Here is a 13,540-nt window from a genome sequence, read left to right as displayed (position 1 = left end):
TCAGAGAGCCACAGCGGGAGATAATTAGTAAACCCAAGGCTCTGTATAGGGGTGCAATACATTATTTAAGATGAGAAGGAACAGGTTATAACACACATTGTAGCTAAGCACAGTATTACTTTTATTCTGTAAAATCTCCTGATTTATTTTCCTTTGTAGAAATAAAAGGAACTTTACAACCTTTTAGATGTCCAGGTCATAGCGATGATGCACAGATGACAGATCTTCTCACTGGAATCAGAGGACGGGTTTTGGTTTCCAAATAGAACATGAATTGCTACAAAACGGTTTATTAGTGGCACACACACAATGCAAGTCGGGAAGAGCATTCCGTGATTTGTACACTATAAGGCTCGATTCACATCTATGCATGTTGCTTTTGAGCGTTTTTGGAGTTTTTTTTGTGATGCTTGCCACGTTTTTGAGCAGCGTTTTTGTAGCATTTTTACAGCGTTTTTGCGGCGTTTTGCGTTTTTTTTTTCTTTACAGTTTTTTTTAGACTGTATACAGTTAAAAAAAAAAAAACACCAAAAATGCATCAACAACGCTGCAAAAACTCTGCACTTGCGTTTTTGATGCTGGTCCATTGAATTCTATTACATGCAAAACGCTGCATTTTGCATGAAAAAAAGTCCCTGACTCTTTCCAAAAATGCAGAGGTACAAAAAGGCATTGATGTGAACATGTTCCATAGGAACCCATGTTAAAAAATTCCCATGCATTTCTGCAAAATGCAAAATGCATCAAAAAACGCACTAGTGTGAATGGAGCCTTAGTCAGATTTATAGAAGTTGTACAATGGGGTGATTGGCCCATGCTGACCAGATTTAGCAGCTGAGAGCCACAGATTTTTAGGCTGGATTCACACCTATGCATTTTTATTGCTTTTTGCATTTTGAATCCAGCCTTAGGCTCTATTCACACTAATGCGTTTTTTGATGCATTTTGCAGAAATGCATGGGAATTTTTTAACATGCGTTCCTATGGAACATGTTCACATCAATGCATTTTTGTGCCTCTGCGTTTTTGGAAAGGGTCGGGGACTTTCTTTCATGCAAAATGCAGCATTTTTCATGTAATAGAATTCAATGGACTCTCATCCAAAACGCAAGTACCGCGTTTTTACTGCGTTTTTGGTATGTTTTTACCGTGTTTTGCGTTTTTTTTTTTTTCTTTCTTTTTTTTAAACACTATATTAAATGGATTTTTGTGCCTCTGCGTTTTTGGAAAGGGTCGGGGACTTTTTTTCATGCAAAATGCAGCGTTTTGCATGTAATAGAATTCAATGGACTCTCATCCAAAACGCAAGTACCGCGTTTTTACTGCGTTTTTGGTGTGTTTTTACCGTGTTTTGCGGTTTTTTTCCTTTCTTTTTTTTTAACACTATATTATATACAGTATAAAAAAAAAACACTGTAAAAAAAAACGCAAAACGTGGAAAAAACGCATGTTCACAAACGCGGCAAGCACCGCAAAGAGCACTGCAGAAACGCTCAAAAGCAACATGCATAGATGTGAATCAAGCCTAACAGTGCAAATGACAAAAAAAAAACAAAAATTCACATTAGAACAAAGCTGATTGGCTGCTAAGGGTCAATACACTGTCTGCGCTGTTCTTTGACTTATTAGGGATGAGCTTGATGTTCGGGTCGAACGTGTTCACCGAAGAGCGAAAATTATGGGGCGTTCGCAGCAAATTCGAGCGCCGCGGAACGCTCCATAATTCACTGCGAGATAGCAGAGCATTGCTGTGTGATGATTGGCCAAAGCATGCACCCGACCTGAGGTTTCCCCCCATCCAATTCACATGACAGGTAAGTGTGAGCGGCTCTGAATGAAGCCAGTTCACACAGGTCAAAATTCGGACCTGAATCGCACCTGAACCGATGAACAGACACGCAGCGGTCCCCAGGCACAAACCCGCGGCAGCACATACGTGAACCCGGCCTAAAAGAAAGCTCTATTTGTTCGAAGAAAAAAATAATATAAATGTAATTTGGGTACAGTGTTGCATGACCGCGCTTTTACCAGTTAAAGTAGCGCAGTGCTGAATATCGCTGTGGGGATCATGAAAAGGGGTTAAACGTTCCAGAGGTCAAGCGGTTAATGCATTGAATAAATGGCATAGCAAAACGCCTCCCCTACAAGATCGCTATTACCCCCGCCCAAAGGAAAAAACAAAGTAAATCTGAGAAGAATTACAGACATCCTGATAAATATCACGTTCATTACAGACAACCTTAAAGCGGAGCTCCACCCATAACGGGAAGCTCTGCTTATTTGCCTCCTCAAATGGTCCCCAGTCATCTCTATGACCTTCGGAGGCCCGGGCGCGACGTTATGACGTCACATAGGTTGGACTTGATGGACTTGTGTCTTTTTTCAACCTCACCTACTATGTAACTATGTGACTATGACATCACGTCCGGGCCAGCGGACGTAAACATTGCTGGGGACTCGGCTGGAAAGGCCGCGATCGTTTATTTATTTATTATTGATCTTTCCAGCCTGGAGGAGAGATGTGGGGTCTTATAGATCACACATCTCTCCATAAAGAGGACCTGTCATGCACTATTCCTATTACAAGGGGTGTTTCCATTCTTTGTAATGGGAATAAAAGTGATCAAAAAAAAAAAAAAATTTAAAGAAAAAGTGTAAAAATAAAAAAATAAGAGTAAAATAAGCAATAAGAAAAAATTATTCAAAGCGCCCCCGTTCCCGCGTGCTCAAAAAGAAACAAACGCATACGTAAGTCGCTCATACACATATGTAAACGGCGTTCAAACCACACATGTGAGGTATCACCGCGAGCGTTAAAGCGAGAGCAATAATTCTAGCATTAGACTTCCTTTGTAACTCTTTTTTTTTTTTTTGTTTAACATAGTAGGTGAGGTTGAAAAAAGACGCAAGTCCATCAAGTCCAACCTATGTGTGTGATTATATGTCAGTATTACAAAACTCTAAACATGTAACCTGTAAAAAATGTTAAAGCGTCGCCTTTGGAGATTTTCTAAGTACCGAAGTTTGGCGCCATTCCACAAAAGTGCACAATTTTAAAGCGTGACATGTTAGGTATCTATTTACTCAGTGTAACATCGTCTTTCACATTATACCAAAAAATCGGGCTAACTTTACTGTTTTGTTTATTTTTTAATTCAGGAAGCTGTTTTTTTTCCCCCCAAAAAACTTTGCTGCACAAATACCATGTGACATAAAAAGTTGCATCGATCGCCATTTTATTTCCTAGGGTCTCTGATTAAAAAAAAAAAACATGTTTGGGGGTTCTGAGTAAATTTTCTAGCAGAAAATTATGATTTTTACAGAGGAGTGCCAGAATAGGGGTTGTATGGAAGTGGTTAAAAAAAAAAAAAAGCACAATGATGACCCCCAAAAAGTGAAATCTTATTTGGTGGACGGACCCCGCTGTAACGGACACAATTTTACATCTACATTTTACAAATGTCTCCCCAACACTGAGGATCTAAATTATTCTCATTGTTCTTTGACTAACCTTCCCTCACCTGGAACAGAGAAATGAGAAGCATGTGGCCAGTGTGAGACCCCCTGTATCTCCCAGAAATCCCTATTCTTAGGTGTCTGCTGGGACTTATAGTTCTTCCACCAACTTGATCTGTTACATCGCTGCCCCTCCTCCTCCTGTATTTTCTGCCTGTCTCACCTGCACGTTCTCCTCTTTCCTCCATGTGCCTTCTTTTCCCATAGCTTCCTAGATCCCCAGCATGCTTTGCGGCTTCCCGCATGTCCATGTCTAAGGACTACATATCCCATGGTCCCTTGCTGCCTGCAGGCTGTGACTTCCTGACTCCTCCCCCTCCCAGCTCCTGTGTAGTACAAAAGGCAGGCTCTGGGAAAGGTGTGACACAGCAGTGCTATCACAGGACACACAAGGCGAGTGTACAGGGGGGGAGGAGGACAGCAGAGGCGGCTCTCCAATTAGGCAAATTAGGCGATCGCCTCAGGCCTCGCCATCATAGGGGCCTCGCCATCGCCGAATTTGCCTGATTATATGCCGCCGGCAAATGACAGGAGCGGGTCCGAGGAGACCTCCTTCACCCCCCTGCTCGAGCCACCGCTAAAAGACTGGAGGGCATTCCCTCTCTCTCTGCTTCCTGCCCATCCCCCCTCCTTCCTCCTGTCAGAGTTGAGCAGAGCAGCAGAAAAACAGAGCAGCTGTCTGTGTCTGTGTGGAGAGAGAGAAGCCGCTGTGGGCTCTTCTCCCCCCCCTCTCCTCCTCTCACCACTGTACTCGTGTTTCTTCCCCCTCCTTCTTATTGGACAAGGGGGAAAAAACACTAAAATGAAACAGAGAGGAGGATTGTGGGAAATGTAGTCTCGAGTGGTGGACATTGCAAAACTAAAGGAAGAAACTGCAGCCCCCAGCATGCCCAGCTGAAGAGGAGGGAGAGAGATCCAGAATCCCGGGGGAATTTTGGGGAAGTGCACCCAGAACTCCATCAGAGAGAGAGAGAGAATCCCACTGCACCATCAGAGAGAGAGAATCCCGCTGCACTGCACCATCAGAGAGAGAGAATCCCACTGCACCATCAGAGAGAGAGAATCCCACTGCACTGCACCATCAGAGAGAGAGAATCCCACTGCACCATCAGAGAGAGAGAATCCCACTGCACTGCACCATCAGAGAGAGAGAATCCCACTGCACCATCAGAGAGAGAGAATCCCACTGCACTGCACCATCAGAGAGAGAGAATCCCACTGCACCATCAGAGAGAGAGAATCCCACTGCACCATCAGAGAGAGAGAATCCCACTGCACCATCAGAGAGAGAGAATCCCACTGCACCATCAGAGAGAGAGAATCCCACTGCACCATCAGAGAGAGAGAGAGAATCCCACTGCACCATCAGAGAGAGAGAATCCCACTGCACCATCAGAGAGAGAGAGAATCCCACTGCACCATCAGAGAGAGAGAATCCCACTGCACCATCAGAGAGAGAGAGAATCCCACTGCACCATCAGAGAGAGAGAATCCCACTGCACTGCACCATCAGAGAGAGAGAATCCCACTGCACCATCAGAGAGAGAGAATCCCACTGCACCATCAGAGAGAGAGAATCCCACTGCACCATCAGAGAGAGAGAATCCCACTGCACCATCAGAGAGAGAGAATCCCACTGCACCATCAGAGAGAGAGAGAATCCCACTGCACCATCAGAGAGAGAGAATCCCACTGCACCATCAGAGAGAGAGAGAATCCCACTGCACCATCAGAGAGAGAGAATCCCACTGCACCATCAGAGAGAGAGAGAATCCCACTGCACCATCAGAGAGAGAGAATCCCACTGCACCATCAGAGAGAGAGAATCCCACTGCACCATCAGAGAGAGAGAATCCCACTGCACCATCAGAGAGAGAGAGAATCCCACTGCACCATCAGAGAGAGAGAGAATCCCACTGCACCATCAGAGAGAGAGAATCCCACTGCACTGCACCACCACAGAGAAATCCACACTGCCTATCACCATCACTTCTGAAGAAAGGCATGAAGTTATTTCCAGAATACAGATCTGGGCACCACCCAGCGGAGTCGCCACAGGCAACCCAGAATGAGCTAACTCCTGATCAGAGGAACCATTGTTGCTGTATCCCCAGGTCAGGTAAAAAGGCCAGTCGGCCATTATCTTCTGCCATCTATAGGAACTGCCCACCCTGGTATTCTTTGGCCCTAATAGTGCCGCAGGCCCTATTCACAGCTGCTAGAGATGAAGATTTAGGACTTAGTGCTAGTTCACACTGCAGCAATGTTTAGCATCGGATGTGATTTGTACCACACTGCAGTGCAAATCACATGCGACTTCTGTGCGATTTCAGCTATACACATTGTATGGCTGGATTTTGTATCGCATTCGGACCACTCGCACAGGACCTCTTTTCTGATCTGCAGCAGAATCGGAACGCATGGGTGTTCACATCCATGTGATCTGATTCCTGTCCGAATTTGCAGTTTACACTGCGATATGCAAACTGATTTGGGGGGTGTCATTAACTTTGTATTGACCCTCCAAGCAGTTTACATAAGGCAGTGTGAACTGCCACCGGGAGACATACGATGCGGGAACCCGCAGCGGATTCGCAGGGTTCCCACATCGCTGCAGTGTGAACCAACACTTAGGCTCGGTTCACACTGGTGCGATGCGAGAACCCTGTGAATCCACTGCCGGTTCCTGCATCGCACCTGACTCGGTTCACACTGCCTTATGCGAACCGCTGAAAGTGTCAATACAAAGTTAATGACACCCCCAGATCGGTTCACATATTGCTGTGTAAACTGTCAATTTAGACGTGAATCGGATCGCATGGGTGGGAACACCCATGCGATCTGATTCTGGTGTGGACCAAAAAAGGGTCCTGCATGACCTTGGTCCAAATGCGATGCAAATTCAGCAATACTATCTGTATGGCAGAAATCGCATAGTACAGACTTCACATGTGATTTGCACTGCAGTGTGGTGCGAATCACATGTGAACCGAGCCTAAAGACTGCCCTATAACTGTAGTGGCCCTAGGGCTATGGCCAGCACTACCATATGGTGGCTTAAGCAGCCACCTCAGGGCACCAGGATAGGGGGGCAGTAAAATCCTAATCCCCAGCCCCTATAGCAGCTCGAAGTGTGTGTACTATAGTAAAGCTGACTGTCGCCTTTTATCTGGAAGTGTTACAAGTGGCTGGGAAGCCGCCTATCACTTCCACCACTGACACAATGTGCAACCCCCTTCACCATGTTTACCGGGCACCACTGTCCCACCTGCGGGCCCGGTGCTGTCATGATGGGTGGCACTGGGAAGGGCGGCCGTAGCTCAGCAGACCTTCATCCACTCAGCCACCCTCCTGTACACAGACCGTGAAGTGTCATGTATGACGTCAGGGGCAGGCTGGGCCGGGGGGGGGGCAGAGTGCCCCCTAGGCCACTCTAATCTATGTTGAAAACAGCTGGCAGCTGCTGCCCGCTGCCTTTTTTTTTTTCTTCTGTAGGAAATTGGGCCGGCGGCCCATCCGGCTGCTGTTGCATTCCGGGAGTTGTAGTCCGCGCTCAAGCTCCCGAGCAGGGCAGAGGAAACTACAACTCTGGTGAGTCTGCATTGATGGGCACTGATGAGGCTGCATTGATGGGCACTGATGAGGCTGCATTGATGGGCACTGATGAGGTGGCACAGGGTGAGGCTGCATTGATGGGCACTGATGAGGCTGCATTGATGGGCACTGATGAGGCTGCATTGATGGGCACTGATGAGGCTGCATTGATGGGCACTGATGAGGCGGCACTGGTGAGGCTGCATTGAAAAACCAGGTGGGCATGGATGAGCTGATTTGGTGGTTCAATGGGCCACTTGACTGGACAGGCTGCCAGCCCTCCCCTGTATGACGTCACTTCTTGGACCAGGGATAAGTAAACAAAAATCCTTGCACTGGCCCTGCACAGTTTGTTGTTGCCATTTAAAGGGGGACCCCACCTTCTCTCATTTTTTCGAGTGCACTCGAAAACAGTTAGGAAACTGCTATTTCTTTAAACATGTTTAGATTACAGTTGCGTTGCTAAATATTGATTTACCTATTCTCGCATTGATTTTTTTGCTATTGATGTAGAGCTGCTTTTATAGATATATTTGTTTACCTTTATTACCTGAGGGTAGTTCTACTCTGCTTTGTGAACTGGATTTTTTATCATTTATGCAAGTTCCTAATTCTAGACAAATAGTGTCTACCACTCAGAGGCGGCTCTAGGCTTTGTGAGGCCTTAGGCAAAACTTATACGTGAGGCCCCAATCACGCCCATAATGGGAAAAAAAAAAATTCAAGCAATAAAAATGGCTGAAAAAAGATGGACAGATTTAGCACATAGTTCATTAGCACCACTTCCAGGGCACCCTACTCACCCATCAGACATATGCAGCCAATAAAACATCTGGGGCCCAGCAAGGTGGCAACCCCTCTAAGAATTTCCCGTGTCTTGGGAGAATGGGGAGGGGATGTCACTGAGTCATTCCACATCCACAGAGGAAGTAGAGTGGGGGGATCTCAGCACAGCGGAGGGGGAGAGAGGGGGAGAGAGGGAAAAAGGGGCAAGAGAAGGGGAGCAAGAGATTGAGAGAGAGAGGGGGAGAGAGAGAGGGGGAGGGAGAGAGGGGGAGGGAGGGAGGGGGAGGGAGCAAAAGGGGAGGGGGAGGGAGAGAGGGAGAGAGAGAGCAAAAGGTGAGGGAGAGGGAGAGAGGGGGGGAGGGGGAGCAAAAGGGGAGGGGGAGGGAGAGAGGGGGAGCAAAAGGGGAGGGGGAGGGAGAGAGAGAGAGCAAAAGGGGAGGGGGAGGGAGAGAGGGAGAGAGAGAGAGCAAAAGGGGAGGGGGAGAGAGAGAGAGCAAAAGGGGAGGGGGAGGGAGGGAGAGAGAGAGAGAGAAAAAGGGGAGGGGGAGGGAGAGAGAGAGAGAGAGAGAGAGCGAGAGAGCAAAAGGGGAGGGGGAGAGAGAGAGAGCGCAAAAGGGGAGGGAGAGAGAGAGAGCGCAAAGGGGGAGGGGGAGGGAGAGAGAGTGAGAGGGGGAGAGAGCCGGAGAGGAGTGTGGTGAGAGGGGGCAAGAGAGAGGGGGGAAGGAGAGAGAGGGAGTGACAGGGGGTAAGAGAGGGGGGGGTGAGGGAAAGGGTGAGAGAGATCTCTAGCCCTGTCCCTGTTTGCAGCCCTTCCTGTGCCCCATGTCCCAGTCTGTGAAGCGCTGGGGGAGTAAAAAGCAGGGAGGAGCTGGAGAGTGCTGGGGGCCAGAGGCGCGGAGAGTGCTGGGGGGGGTGGGGGCTGGAGAGTGCTGGGGGGGTGGGCGCTGGAGAGTGCTGGGGCGGTGGGGGCTGGAGAGTGCTGGGGCGGTGGGGGCTGGAGAGTGCTGGGGGGGTGGGGGCTGGAGAGTGCTGGGGGGGTGGGGGCTGGAGAGTGCTGGGGGGGTGGGGGCTGGAGAGTGCTGGGGGGATGGGGGCTGGAGAGTGCTGGGGGGATGGGGGCTGAAGAGAGCTGGGGGGGAGCTTGAGAGGGGGGAGAAAGAATTGGAGTGGAGAGCAGGGGGTGCAGATGAAATGGGGGCGGAGCCAGGGAGGACAAGGATGGGCTGGAGAGCAGGAGGGGTGGAGCCAGGTAGTGCACGGAGGGGCCAGAGAGCACGGGGATGCAGAAAAAGTTGGATAGGAGGAGCGGTGGGGAGACTGCACATAGTGGAATTGATTTTTCCATATTACTCCATGCAGCCGCTGAATGTCTGCAGGAAGGAGAGGGGGAGAAGTGATCATTCAGCGGCTGCATGGAGTAATATGGAAAAATCAATTCCACTATGTGCAGTCTCCCCACCGCTTCTCCTATTCAGACACACAGGGAGGCTGCACGGACACTCACCTTCTCTCCGGTCGGCCAGGCAGCATAAGAGCTCCTTCCTCCTCACAATCATGGGGCACTGCAGCTCAGCTGGGATAGCTTCAGTGACCCCGCCCCACCCCCCCCCCCCGGCCCTGACTGCATAACCAAATAGGAGGCAGGTGCGGAGAGGTCGGGTGAATGGCACAGGCAGAAGGAGCAGCTCGGCTACAGGTCCCACATGGACATGCCGCCCGCATGTCTTGGAACCAGGTGCTATCATCCAGCCGCTGCCACCACCTAAAGGCCTCTACTGTCCCGTTTCCCGCACTTGCTACCACCGGACCGGGATGGGACCTTGACAGCATCAGTGATTGATCACAGGCAGATTAGCCGACCACGAGGCCCCTCTGACTGCTGGGCCTTAGGCGATCGCCTAATTTGCCTAATTAGAGAGCCGCCTCTGCTACCACTAAACACGTGTGTAATTGTTTATTGCCTATATCTTACAGTAAGGTGAAAGGTACTATACGCTATGTGTGTCTGTAGTGATTCAATCAACCAGGTGTGTCAGAGGGGCTGAAGGTGTTCTTGGAGTGGAGGCGCAGAACAGGGAACCCAAAATTACCAAGCGGCTCCTTCAGGGGTAGTGCAACACACATTACCCCAGTTTTGATTGACAGGGGACCTTAACACTGCTGTGCTCAGGCAGCGTTAAGAGCCCTGTCTCACTTAAGCGTGCCGAACATCTGATCTGCAGCCCTTTATTTTAGAGAAGACAGGACATCTTAATGCCTCTGTATGCAGGCAACGTTAAAAGCCCTGTTACACTCACTTCTCGCGTAACCTAAGACTCCTGATGTTCTGCCTACCAGCCAATGAGGAGTGATGTTGCGTCTGCGCACGTCACTTTTCCCATCCACCGCACCAGCATCTCAATCTGGGAAGGCCTGCTGCATAGTTCAAGGGCATCAGTGGGACCTCATGTCGAAGTTTTGCCTAAGGCCTCACAAAGCCTAGAGCAGCCTCTGGAGGACAGTATGGACTCTGTACAGAACACATCCCTGATATATGGGGCCCCATTCACATCAACTTATCTCCATTATTATATAATGACATCCCTTACACTGCACCTATATAACCACATCCAATTTTTGCTGCAGCGCACAACATGTGCCGCATGTCTCTTGCGTGTCCCTTTTTGTTAAGTTCAGCAGTTGGGTGGTTTCCGTTCACCGTCCAATCACAGGCTGGGGGGGTCAGGTCTAAGATGACCTGGGCTCAGATGAAGTTGCCGGAATGGGCGAAAGGTGAACATTGCAACAAAAACTGGTTTTCCTTTTTTTACACTTAGGCTTGAAGATTATTTAACCACTTCCTGTCTGTCCACAGTACATAAACATTATTGGTCCTGTACCTTGTGATCGCTGTGTCCAATCACAGTGCTCACATAGTAAACGATGAAAGTGAAAGAAAACATTGGTTCTCTCTCCTCTCAAAGAGATCGCCTGTGAGAGCAGACAGAACCATTAGTGCAGCCTGTGAGTAAAACACAGCCTGTTACCCTGTCTGTAAGAACACCAGTGTCAGCCTGACCCAGTGTCTCTGAGCAATCCAGCCAGTCACCAGCCCCAGTGTCACCAGTGCTGCCTGTAATACTGCCATACCCCATACCAGTGTCCTGATCACCGCCATACCCATACCAGTGTCCTGATCACCGCCATACTCATACCAGTGTCCTGATCACCGCCATACCCATACCAGTGTCCTGATCACCGCCATACCCATACCAGTGTCCTGATCACCGCCATACCCATACCAGTGTCCTGATCACTGCCATAACCCATACCAGCGTCCTGATCACCGCCATAACCCATATTGGCATCCTGATCATCGCCATAACCCATACCAGCATTCTGATCACTGCCATAACCTACATCAGCGTTCGGATTACTGCCATAACCCATATCAGTGTCCTGATCACCACTATAACCCATACCAATATTCTGATCACCGCCATGACCCATACCAACATCCTGATCAACACCATACCCCATACCAGTGTCCTGATCACCGCCATAACCCATACCAGCATTCTGATCACCACCATAACCCATACCATCGTTCTGATCACTGCCATAACCCATACCAGCGTCCTGATCACCGCCATGACCCATACCGGCATTCTGATCACCGCCATAACCCATACCAGCATCCCGATCACCACTACAACCCATACCAGCATCCTGATCACTGCCATAACCCATACCAGTGTTCTGATCACCACCACAACCCATACCAGCATCCTGATCACTACCATAACCCATACTAGTGTCCTGATCGCTGCCATAACCCATACCAGCATTTTGTTCACCACCACAACCCATACCAGCATCCTGATCACCGCCATAACCCATACCAGAATCCTGATCGCTGCCATAACCCATACCAGCATTCTGATCACCACCACAACCCATACCAGCATCCTGATCACTGCCATAACCCATACCAGCATCCTGATCACCGCCATAACCCATACCAGCGTTCTTGTCACCGCCATAACCCATACCAGCATTGTAATCACTGCCACAACCCATACCAGCATCCTGACCACTGCCATACCCCATACCAGTGCCCTGATCACCGCCATAACCCATACCTGTTTCCTGATCACCTCCGTACCAGCATTCTGATCACTACCATACCCCATACCAGTGTCCTGATCACCGCTGTACACCATACCAGTGTCTTGATCATCACCATACCTCTTACCAGCGTTCTGTTTACCGCCATAACCCATACCAGCATCTTGATCACTGCCATAACCCATACCAGTGTTCTGATCACCACCATACCCCATACCAGCGTCCTGATCACCGCTACAGTCCATACCAGCGTTCTGATCACTGCCATATACCATACCAGCATTCTGATCACTGCCATAACTCATACTTGTAGTCAGAGTCTTCGAGTGAGAAAGTGATAGTCCTAAGCACCAAGGCCTGAGGTATGCCTTGGCCTGACTGGTCAGTATGCCTGAAAAGAGGGCATACCCTGAATGTAAGAAAAAGTAAAAGTAATATGAGTATGAGTATGTATGAAGATTGGGGGAAACGGGTGGGTGGGAACCCAGCCGACGAGCCCTGGCCTGAAGGAGGAGGAGGCTTAAGTAGCCCTCTCAGCCTCCTCCCACAAATACAGGCTAGCCTCCAGCTAGCCTTTACACTTGTAGTCAGAGTCTTCGAGTGAGAAAGTGATAGTCCTAAGCACCAAGGCCTGAGGTGTGCCTTGGCCTGACTGGTCAGTATGCCTGAAAAGAGGGCAAAAGACACAAATTTAGGTGAAGAAGGGAAGGTAACAATCGATCAAGAGTAGTAGCGTTCACCCGGATGGCAACAGTATGTATCCGAAAAGTGTCCCCTATGACCGGAAGAACATTCCCCCCCCCCCCGACTTGGTGATGAGACAGAACCCCCTACAGACCTGTGAAGCTACCAAGAACCCAACTAAACATCCCGTGAATGATTGGACAGGGCCTGAAGTCCGAGACGACCCAGAAATGAGAATGAACTGCTTGTAAATGAGGATGCGTGGGGGAAGGGGAGCAATGGCTGCCCCGAGTAGCCCCTGCAAAATGAATGGCCGAGAAGATCGAAACTACGAACGGACACCAGTGAAGTGCTCAGTGAAACCCCTCCCAAGCCCTGGCCTGGCCATACTGGTATGGGGAAGTGCGAGGGTGAGTGCCAAAGAACAACTGGTAGGAGTTCAAAATGCTAAATACCTGAAGGATGTGATGGAGTAGGTGGATGAGGCCCATGCACTATGGCAATAAGTATTGACAACATGGAGAAACCATGCCAGACACAGAATACTGGTCCCACCTGATGCGATCGGGTCGTGCTTCAGCCTGTGACCTGACAACCGAGCCTAAAACAGAACCGAGGAAGGAGGGCCAGACTCCACCCCAGGGAAATAAGTCCCATGGCATGAAAACAGTCATACCCAAAGTGACTGAAAACCCCCCTACCTGGAACCGGCTGGGGAACAGAAAAGATGACCAGACTGACGTCCCTGAGCAGTCTTCAAGGCCACATCCTAGACAAGATCCGAGCCGAGAGTGGAATCCAGAATCATGATGACGTTTGCCCAAACCTACCACTTAAGGACCAATAAGGGGAT

The sequence above is a fragment of the Aquarana catesbeiana genome, linkage group LG06, assembly GCF_042186555.1.
Source record: "Aquarana catesbeiana isolate 2022-GZ linkage group LG06, ASM4218655v1, whole genome shotgun sequence".
In the NCBI taxonomy this organism is placed as follows: Eukaryota; Metazoa; Chordata; class Amphibia; order Anura; family Ranidae; genus Aquarana; species Aquarana catesbeiana.
Note: the sequence above shows the minus strand (reverse complement) of the source record.